At 36.1% G+C, this 11,348-nt stretch overlaps 1 pseudogene; it reads left to right on the forward strand.

Moving 5' to 3' along the window:
- Nucleotides 1–2,457, forward strand: part of LOC133849965 (putative nuclease HARBI1) — a 30,335-nt pseudogene extending 27,878 nt beyond the window's left edge.
- The last annotated feature ends 8,891 nt before the right edge of the window (nucleotides 2,458–11,348 follow it).

Below are 11,348 nucleotides of genomic sequence, written 5' to 3' on the forward strand. Positions count from 1 at the left end.
GTTATCGTTTTGCTATCGAAACGTTTAATTTCTCATCATTTCTTGCTGCCGAAACAGCTGATTTGAGGTTTAGTCAGCAGCAAACAACGCGAAAAATGCCTTTTTTATTTTCAATTGCATCTTTCGAAGCCAAAAGAAAGCCAAAGTTATTTGACTTAAGAAAATCTAAGCAATTAAGATGTAATACATGTGTTTTTAATATGTCTGACGACCGGTAAGTCACATTTACAACATTCAAAATTTCAACATTCAGGCTTCTTTGTTAGGTCACAATTTGCCTTCAGATGTCTAGCCAGCAAATACGAAAATTTAGCGAATACTTCTTTAGCAAACATCAACTGCCAAGAATAGTCGCCTGCGTGGATGGAACTCATAAAAATAGTGAAACCTGTAAATAATGCCTCTGTTTTTTTTAACAGAAAGGGTTTTTACAGCATGAACGCCATGGTTGTAAGTAGAATTGGTTATAGTTACGTTAAGATTTTACTTTTACCTACAGGTTTGCAACTATAATATGGAGATTATCGCTATTGATGCGACGGACCCCGGATCCTGTCATGATTCTTTCATTTGGAATCATTCAAGCGCCAGGTCGAGAACAATAAATGAATATTTTGTTTTGGCAGATTCTGGCTACGCACAGGAGAGTTTTGTGTTACCTCCCTACAGGAGCGCAGAGATGGGGACGCATCAGCATCGATTTAATTTAAGACATGCTGCAGCCAGAAACATAATAGAACGAACAATTGGTGTTCTTAAATGCCGTTTCCGTTGTTTACAACGATGCTTAAATTATCAGCCTATTTTTGTTGCCAAATTATTAACGTATGCTGTGCTTTGCACAACATATGTAGAAGACGGAATTTGTCAATAAGTGAAGACTTTCAATTGGAGGATATTGAACAGGCTATAAATGATAACGACATTGAAGGAAATGATGACGGACCATCTGTACGCGACGAAATTGCTGTGTCTCTGCCAATATAACAAAAATATATAAGCAAATTATTCAATGCAGTTATTAAAATGTATTTATTCAATTTTTTAAATTTGTTCCTCTTTTAAATTTTCCTCCTTTTTAAATTTAAGTCTTCTTGTTGAAGACTTTTCATTTTTGGAAATGCTCTTTTTTTAAATTTAAGTCTTCTTGTTGAAGACTTTCAATTTTTTGGAAATGTTAAATTAATTGATTTCATTTCATCTACTTGAGCTACGCACAGACTCTGCAAATCAAATTCTGCAGCTGTGCGGCGACGCTTTCGCCTCGGTTCCTCCTCCTTTGTGGCTATCTCCTCAGCTTTGGCCTTAGCCACCTCTTCTTCTATCATGGTGGTTGGTGCTCCATATACCACAGCACTAACTCCCTCGACCATCTCAAAAGCCCGCAGAGCTTTGCCACGTCCTCCTCCATGGCTGTCAGCGGTTGCTGGCAGTAAGGACCCCGTCCGTAGCCCTGACCTCTGCCTTATTGTGGGCAATTTTCTTGCGAATATTCGCCTTCCAATCGCACCAAAACTGGAATGTAATATTATTATATATTAGTTTGTCATAATTCTGGGGATACTCATACCTTTTCCATCCCGCAACATCTTTAATTGGAGTCCCAATTGCGTTCAATGCACCGGCAAGCTCGCTCCATTTAGCTTCTGTAATGGTCGCAAATGACAAAATTGTGCGTAAAATCTCTTTCTCCTTGAGATTTTAAAAAGTTAGCGGATACACAAACCATTGCACGATAAAGGGACAATACACCTCTGCAAATTAAATTTCCCTCCGTGGTGAGTTGTCTAGCGAAAGATCGTAGGAGAAGGAGACGAGCTTTGTCACTTTGGCAACGACAGCTCTCATTCTTTTTCTTATTTGACTACGATCAGAGACGGATGCACAAATTCTTGGTTGATATTGTTTTAAAAAATTTTTATAAAAACACATGCATCACCAGAATATAAAAGAGAAAACTAATCTGCCATCATCGTCAGCATCCATCGATGCTTTTTGCTTTGAGCTAAGCAAAATAATTCAGCTCGTTACGCTGATAAGCCAAGGTAATTATTTCTATGAAATAATAAAATTCTTATTTGGCCCTAATTTCGACTTTTTTCCATATGTAGATTAGAAAATTCGTCTGAGCCGTCATTAATTTGTTTTAAATAATACGGATAGACACAATTCTACCCTTATAGTGGATTTTAATTCCACAAATCCGGCGCATGTTAGTCAGCGGAGGTCGACTATTTCGTGCCGGAAGCCTTTTATATTTCTGGTCTGCGCCTGCAAAACCAGAAGGCAACAACAGTGACGTGCAGTGCATCTCTGAGCAGATCACTCTTGCACCACTGTGCCGAGCCGCGCAAGGCTCTAGTATCGGCGCTTCTCTTGTTTGCCGTCTTCTCTTCGTCGCAGCAGCATCAGCAGCAGACGCAGCAGTCCAACAGTGCCAGTGCTAGAGTAGTGCAAGTTTGTGAATAATACTATGGCCAAAATGATTAATTAAAAATAATAAGAAAAAAGGGTCATACAATAGCTGTGTGCAGATGCAATAGTGATAAAAGCCCAAATAAAAAGCAATATAAATAAAAGATTTGCATTTGGCCTTAAAATATAAAATAATGTAGTTTGCATATTGATAAGAAGCAACTAAAAAGATAACGAAAAGAAAAGATAAATATCAATTGTGATTTGGCACTTATTTTTGTTTGCGCTATTGTTTTGGTTTGCTTTGTTCTGTTTACTAGTATTGCCCTAGGCTTTAAAGGGTATATCCAACGTGAAACACAAAATAATTAAAAAATACCTAAAGAAATAAATAATAAAAATATAATCTCATACCACAATAACAAACTACAACAAAACCCTGTCCAACAAGAACAACAATAATTATAACAATGTGTGTGTGTTAACAAACATATAAAAGTATACCCTATAAGGTATATAACAAATCATTAAAATCATCATCATCAACATCATCATCATCATCACCAACAGCAACAACATCATGAAGGCCTTCGTCGTGGAGTTCTGTCTGGTAAGTTAGAAGTCCGAGTGTCCGAATAAAATAAAATACATAAAAGAAGTTCTGATAACATAAAAATTCGTACGTATGTAGTTACATACATACATACATATGTCGGAGTAAGTAATGCAGATTCGACACACTGACGTCACTGCGCAGCTGTGCGTGCGTCTCGGCACATTGCTGCGTAGTTGTAGGTGCACTTTGGCATTTTGGCAATGCGTAGTTGCTTGTGCGTTTCGGCACATTGTCAATGCGTAATTAAGAGTGTGCATGTTAGATTGCATCATTCTTCATTTGCGCTTTGTCGGTTGTCCGCATTTTGTCGCTTTGCCAAGTACAGTTATTGCGGGGCGACAGCGTTGAGACGCTGTCGCCGAGTGTGGTTCGATGGCTGAGGCGTAGACAGTAAGACGATCGAGAGGGCAGTGTGCTCTAGAATTCGCCTGTGAAAGCATCGAAACTCGCTTCGCGATAATGAGTAAACAGACTTCGGTAGAACAGACTCCGACATCAGAAGTGGGATTCGGCCTTGATCAAAGTACTTCAAGGGATGTCTTCACGTTAATAGAGCAACAAAATCGAAATTTTTGGCATTGATTAAGATGCCGGCGAGCGAGTTGTAATAGAATAGTGAGATCTGTTTGCCGAATGTAGTCCAGACATTGCTGGTGTGGATGCCATGCAGTAGTCTGCAGCGGTCAACATAAATTTGCGAGAAAAGTTATTAAGTGACAGTGCTCTTATAGTGGTGTTGAGTGAAGCTTTGGAGGGCTTGGCGGTCCAGTGGTTGTGTCAAATATGTTACCCTGGAATAACCTGGCAACAGTTCCGGCAATTGTTTGAGCAGCGGTACGAGAGATCTGAGACGCCAGCCGCCGCTATTGTGAATCTTTGAACAGTCGTCCAAGCAATAGTGAAAGTTAGCCTGTTCTTGTGAGTTGTTGTGTGACAATACTGTGCACAAAGCTGCGAAATTTAAATTTCGATCAAAGTGCCATTGCGTTGGTTCTTGGACAGATGGCTAATTTCGATCGGCGTCTGCAGCATGGTACATACAACGCATGTAACCAATCGACGTGAATTGCAAGCGGAGTTGCAAGTGTTCTCAGCGCTAAGAGAACGTCGTTTTATATCAAACGGAGAACTAGAGGCCAAGCGTGCTAAAAGTGTGGAAATGAAATGTTATCAGTGTGAAAACTTGGTTATGAAAGGCAAGACTGTAAAACTGGAATGAGTGTCCAAGTACCGGCAACTGGAAGGGTGTGGCTTTCGGAGCGGCCTCGTCATAGAAGGACAAATGTGGCTTGCTACAGATGTCGGGAGTTGAGTTGATTGTCCAGACGAGGTGGGAGTGCGATCGGAGAATAGAGTGGAGCTGTGAGCTATGGTGTAGCCTCAATCGAGTATGCGGGTGAGAGATTTCCAATTACATTTCATTTGGAGCTGAGCGCTCATTATTTGAAGAAAGCATTTCTAATAAGTATTTTGGTAAGCGGCGTTATTCCTTGAAAGGAATAGGCCAATACGTACAGTACCGCACAAGCGGAATTAATACCATGATTGATGGTAACTCTTTGGTTGTTTTATTCCATATTGTACCAGACGAGTGTATGAAAGAAAAATATTGTAGATGGCAGAGAAGTATTGGATCAAGGGTTATAGATTAATAGATGTTTCTTGCGATAGTTGAAACTAAAACTGTGAACATTAATGAGACCGTTCCATCTACTGATTCTGATTGATTGAAGCTTAAATACTCGGAAATTGAAGGAGAATAGGAAAGGAAGGAGTTTGAATATCATTACTGAGGGCAGTGCTCAAGGTCTTTTGTCGAAGGAGGAAGCGTATGAGCGGTTTTAACTTGTTTTGGACGTTCTAGTGAAGGCAAAGATTTCAATTAACATTCAAAATGTTTTTTCTTGAGATTGCATTGGTTATCGGATGAAGCCGAAGGAGATGCATTCAAGGTTGGAGAAGGTAGAGTTGCTAGTGTCGTTGATCCTAGGAACATGGAAGAGGTCGTTAGATGTGAGAAGACAGAGTTTGATAAGGGTAAGGCTAAGGTAATTTGATTCTGTATGGGTGGCTTTGGGTTGCTTAGAAGCGGTGAGAGACGGCAAACGGAATTGGACCCGTGGTTCAGAGGACCTTTTGGTGGTTAGGTGTTGGACGGAGACCGATTCATTTTGGAGTCTACACAGAACAACAGACGTTACAAGTACCTACACGAAAGTTTGCGAAAGCTACCGGATGTGCAAATCCCAGAAAAGTTAGATGTAAATCATAAAGAGAAAAGTCTGTTGGAAAAATTTATTGGAAAAATCTATTGGAAAAGTCGGTTGAAACGGGAACACAGTCTTGGCAGGATGTGTTGGGAGAGGTGCAGTTGGCAATCAATTGTACAACCAATCGCACTACGAAAGCAAGTCCTTTAGAAATGTTATTGGGAAAGGTAGCACGCCCATTGGGATTACTTCCACCTAGTGATATAGAAAATGTTATTGATTTGCCAAACGTAAGAGCGCAAGCTGCAAAGAATGTATTAGCCATAGTATTATGATAAAGAACGATTTGATAGAAATAAGGCAAAAGTGAAAAGGCACAAAATTGGAGATTTCGTATTACTTAAGAGCGAAGAAAAACACCAGACCAAGCTAAGTCCAAAATTTAGGGGGCCTTTTGAAATAGTAAAAGTTAAAGTCTTTAACTAATAAAAGAAATTATAAATATGCACATGAGGATTTAAGAAAATTACCAGAGGGGCAAGTGCCCGAAGAGCATAAATGTGTACGATGATTATAATAATTTAGATGAAAGAAACGTAACCGCTACAGAAAAGAGTGAAAATGAAAATATTGAGAGTATTAAAGAAAAGCGTGAAAATGAAAATACTGAGAGTATTGAAGAAGAAAATGAAGTACACCAATAAGGGTGACAAAGTTGTACTGCTGGCCAATGAAAATGGCAGAGTACTGAGTCCATAAAATATAATGCAAGCACAAGTGCAAAACATATTGTTTGTTTTGATCATGGCGTGTGGGGTATTTGATTATGCGACTATAAGAGTGAATAATGAAGAAGAATGGATTATATAAAAGAAGAAAAACAAAGAAATGAAAAGAAAGAAAGAAAAATTGAATTGAATTGATGAATTTGAGAAGCCAAGAGTTGGGCGATGTACTATAAATATGGTTGATGAATTCGTGAAGCCAAGAATTAGGCGATGTACGAGAAATATGGTTGTTGATTTCGTGAAGCCAAGTTTTGGGCGATGGACGAGCATTATGGTTGTTGGATTTCGTGAAGCCAAGTTTTGGGCGATGGACGAGCATTATGGTTGTTGGATTTCGTGAAGCCAAGTTTTGGGCGATGGACGAGCATTGTGGTTGTTGATTTCGTGAAGCCAAGTTTTGGGCGATGGACGAGCATAATAAGAGAAGTGAAGTCAATGTTTTGGCGATTGACAATTTAATTTGTTTGTATTTAAAAGTTGGCTAATAAAAGCCTGGATATGTATGTACTTTGGATTAAGAACTGATGTTTTGTACTGATTAATGTATAATTTGAAAATGTTTAAATGGAATGGAAATTAAAGAAATGGTTTATAAGAGAATATAACCTGAGATATATTAAAAGTAAAGTTATGTTATGGAAGACTACATGGATTTGAGATTATTTGTCTGGGTTAATCTGAGGAATTGAAATTGGAAAGTGAGATTGAAATTGAGATAGTTATTATAGACACGAGGACGTGTATATGTCAGAATGGCCGTGTCGGAGAGTAAGTACTGCAGCTTCGACACACTGACGTCACTGCGCAGCTGTGCGTGCGTCTCGGCACATTGCTGCGTAGTTGTAGGTGCACTTTGGCATTTTGGCAATGCGTAGTTGCTTGTGCGTTTCGGCACATTGTCAATGCGTAATTAAGAGTGTGCATGTTAGATTGCATCATTCTTCATTTGCGCTTTGTCGGTTGTCCGCATTTTGTCGCTTTGCCAAGTACAGTTATTGCGGGGCGACAGCGTTGAGACGCTGTCGCCGAGTGTGGTTCGATGGCTGAGGCGTAGACAGTAAGACGATCGAGAGGGCAGTGTGCTCTAGAATTCGCCTGTGAAAGCATCGAAACTCGCTTCGCGATAATGAGTAAACAGACTTCGGTAGAACAGACTCCGACACATACATATATTGGTGCCTGTTCGGCCACGCAGCAGCTGTCCACTGTTTTGCATGCATTGTATTTTCATACTTCTTCGCAGTTTCGAAAGCTCCCAAACAGCATATGAGCTGTCGGCTGATACTCTAACTTTTGGGTCAGCCTATACTTTTTATAACTGATTTTGCTTCCGTCATATATTGTTATTATTGTTATTGTTCTTTGCTACAGCACAGTGGTTTAAATATGATTTAAAATTAAATAAATAAAAATCAATATTAAATACGATAAATACAATAGAGAAAATAATTAAATAAAATGAAATATTAAATATGAATTAAAACAAATAAATAAAAGTCAATATTAAATTTGATAAATAAAATAAAGAAAAAATTAAATAAATAAAAATTAAATAATAATAATAATAAATATGATTTAAAAATAAATACAATAAAATAAATATTAAATATGAGTAAAAATATTTAAAAAAAAATAAAAATAAATAAAATACAATTTATTAAATATGATTAAAATATTGAAAAATAATTAAAAAAAAAAAAAATTATAAATATGATTTAATAATAGATACAAACTAAATAAAAAGTGGTTGAGATATTAAAAATCAATAAATAAAAATAAATATTAAATATAATTAAAAAAAGTTTTACAATAAAATAAAATAAAAATAAATATTAAAAATAAAAAAATGATTTGAGAAGAAAAGAAAAATTTTAAAGGAAAAATAGTAAATTTAAAAAGAAAACATATCGGTACATTCAGACATTATAACAACCTCATTAATCTGGTTTTGCTAAAGCGCGCATAAAAGAATAGCTGACAAAATTTTGTTTGCTTATTAATTATTGTTTGTTTATAAAAATTATTATATTTTACATCCTATTTTTCTTAGTTCTTATTGTAAATGAGTAGTAACAGTTAATAATAAAATATTGTATTGAATTAAAACAACTGCCGATTTAGAGTTACCTTATAAACAAAAAATGGAAATAATAATACCGTTATAATTATAATTATTTTTGAGCAAATGGTTTTGTTTTTGCTTATAAATACATACTTATGTTTAATTTGAGTCATTGGACTTTAAAATGAAATTCTAAGTTTGTTCTGATTTCCGAAGACATGGGAGCATAAAGTAAAAGGGAGTTGTTCTAGCTTTGGGATCATAAGAAAACCGTTTCTTCTTATGACCATGGTTGGGTGGGTATAGACCAGGGTGTGGCATTTAACATATTCAAAGGGTCCCGCTCCGCTATATGCTTGCACACGAGATGGTCGTGAATGATATTTGCAACCGTCTTCTCACATCCGGGGTTGACTATTCTTAGGAATTTTGGCGCCCAATCGTGGGTCTAGCAACGCCATCATAAATGGTTGGCTAACCCAATATGGACTGGCAACGTCACACTTCTGCAGCCGCACGATCGCCTTTGGCGAATCCACGCGCCAGATTTTCGTTAGCCTGCATAAAATTAAGAATAAATTCATCCTGAAATGTTGATTTGTGTTTTCCCCTGCAAACAATATATTAGTATTTTTGTTTTTTATAAAAATAAACTTTTTTTACTCACATTTTTAAAAATCAGTTGAACGGCAATCAGCTGATTCCCACAAATAAAGGGATGCCACATTTTCAATGGGTTTCATTCCGGTGTTTTCAACAATTTTTTATACACTTTTAGCACATAACTAATTAAATTAAATAAATTAATTTTTAAAAACATATTTTACCCAACTTCATCAAATTTATCGCCATCCGTTTGATTATACAAGTATTTTTAACTTGCTTTTTCATTCTATCAAAAGTATGGCAGCTTAGGCGATAACTCATAGTGTCGGACTTATCGGTCGCTCACCAAAACGAAAATTGTTGTTGCCGACGGCAAAATTTGATATCCAAATTTGAGGTGGGGTCAGAAATTACTCGTTTTAAAAATAATTACAAGCCTAATTGATCTTCTAGAGGTCTTAAAAGAACGACAATAAACCAATGAGTCAACAACTTTTTCCTTTTGCAAATAAGATCCGATTTAATATAGAAAAAGGCATTTACTTTTCATTTCGGCAAGACAAATTTTTCGTTTTGGAATTCGAAAAATCTTGTGAAAGTGAAAACGGGAGCACCAATTTGTCGTTTTCGTTTTCAAAACGAAAACGAAAGTGAAAACCGGAGCATGCCTGAATGTTTTGTTTCTAGCTCGTTCCTTTAGTGGTAACGCCAAGTGGAAATGACAATCAAATGGTGACGTTAGTTGAGTGGCAACGCTAGAACATACTAGAGTGAAACACGTGAAACCCACCATTGCTAATTTGTGGGAATTCCCAAAGTGCGGGGTATTTTAAGTTGATTGGGGATTGGCATTATGTGAGGAAAATGCGGGATTTTTACATTTTTGACATCTTATTCTCGTCGGTAAATATTTCATCATTCATTATCGACACGACATCGACCTTTTTCAAAAAATATTATGTATAGCACATCTCTAGTTTCAATCTACAAGTAGTTTGACAGTTGTTTTGTTTATGATCAGGGGATTCCCGTTTTTCTTTCTTAAACGCCTACATATATCTCAACTTATAACTTCAACATTAGATATAACATAAATACATAAAGGATTCATTTCTATTTCTTATGCAATTCAAATTAATTTCTTTCAATTCCAGTGTAACAATATAAACTCAAATTACACAATTCATACATGTATCAACTTAAAAGTGAACAAACATTTGAAATGTTGTTTACAAACTTCACTGGTTTTAAGTGTTCGAGTTGAGTTTGTTAAGTTTCATGCAAAGGAGTTAATTCCAATTTTATAATGGGTTTTAATAGTATCACTTTCCCTCCAGCACACAGACTGAAGATTTATTTTATTATTTCCTTTTTATATTACAATTTTGCAACCTCTAGGAATTATTTGAGTTTTTTACATTGGCGGGCAAATTTTAACAGTGAGCAATGTTATTATTACAACTTAGTGGCAACGCTTTGTATAAATATACTGAAGTGAACATTAATATACAAAAATTAAAATAAATTTTTTTGTTTCTAGCTCGTTCCCTTAGTGGTAACGCCAAGTGGAAATGACAATCAAATGGTGACGTTAGTTGAGTGGCAACGCTAGAACATACTAGAGTGAAACATGGGACCCAGCGTTGTTAATTTGTGGGGAATTCCCCAAAGTGCGGGGAATTTTAAGTTGATTGGGGATTTATTGGGGATTGGCATTATGTGAGGAAAATGCGGGGATTTTTACATTTTTTGACATCTTATTCTCGTCGGTAAATATTTCATCATTCATTATCGACACGACATCGACCTTTTTAAAAATATTGTGTATAGCACATCTCTAGTTTCAAACTACAAGTAGATTGACAGTTGTTTTGTTAATGATCAGGGGATTCCTGTTTTTCTCTTTCTTAAACGCCTACATATATCTCAACTTATAACTTCAACATTAGATATAACATAAATACATAAAGGATTCATTTCCATTTCTTATGCAATTCAAATTAATTTCTTTCAATTCCAGTGTAACAATATAAACTCAAATTACACAATTCATACATGTATCAACTTAAAAGTGAACAAACATTTGAAATGTTGTTTACAAACTTCACTGGTTTTAAGTGTTCGAGTTGAGTTTGTTAAGTTTCATGCAAAGGAGTTAATTCCAATTTTATAATGGGTTTTAATAGTATCACTTTCCTCCAGCACACAGACTGAAGGTTTATTTTATTATTTCCTTTTTATATTACAATTTTGCAACCTCTAGGAATTATTTGAGTTTTTTTACATTGGCGGGCAAACTTTAACAGTGAGCAATGTTATATTACAACTTAGTGGCAACGCTTTGTATAAATATACTGAAGTGAACATTAATATACAAAAATTAAAATAAATTTTTTGTTTCTAGCTCGTTCCTTAGTGGTAACGCCAAGTGGAAATGACAATCAAATGGTGACGTTAGTTGAGTGGCAACGCTAGAACATACTAGAGTGAAACATGGGACCCAGCGTTGCTAATTTGTGGGGAATTCCCAAAGTGCGGGGAATTTTAAGTTGATTGGGGATTTATTGGGGATTGGCATTATGTGAGGAAAATGCGGGGATTTTTACATTTTTGACATCTTATTCTCGTCGGTAAATATTTCATCATTCATT

The sequence above is a fragment of the Drosophila sulfurigaster genome, unplaced genomic scaffold (genome assembly GCF_023558435.1).
Source record: "Drosophila sulfurigaster albostrigata strain 15112-1811.04 unplaced genomic scaffold, ASM2355843v2 ctg54_pilon, whole genome shotgun sequence".
In the NCBI taxonomy this organism is placed as follows: domain Eukaryota; kingdom Metazoa; phylum Arthropoda; class Insecta; order Diptera; family Drosophilidae; genus Drosophila; species Drosophila sulfurigaster.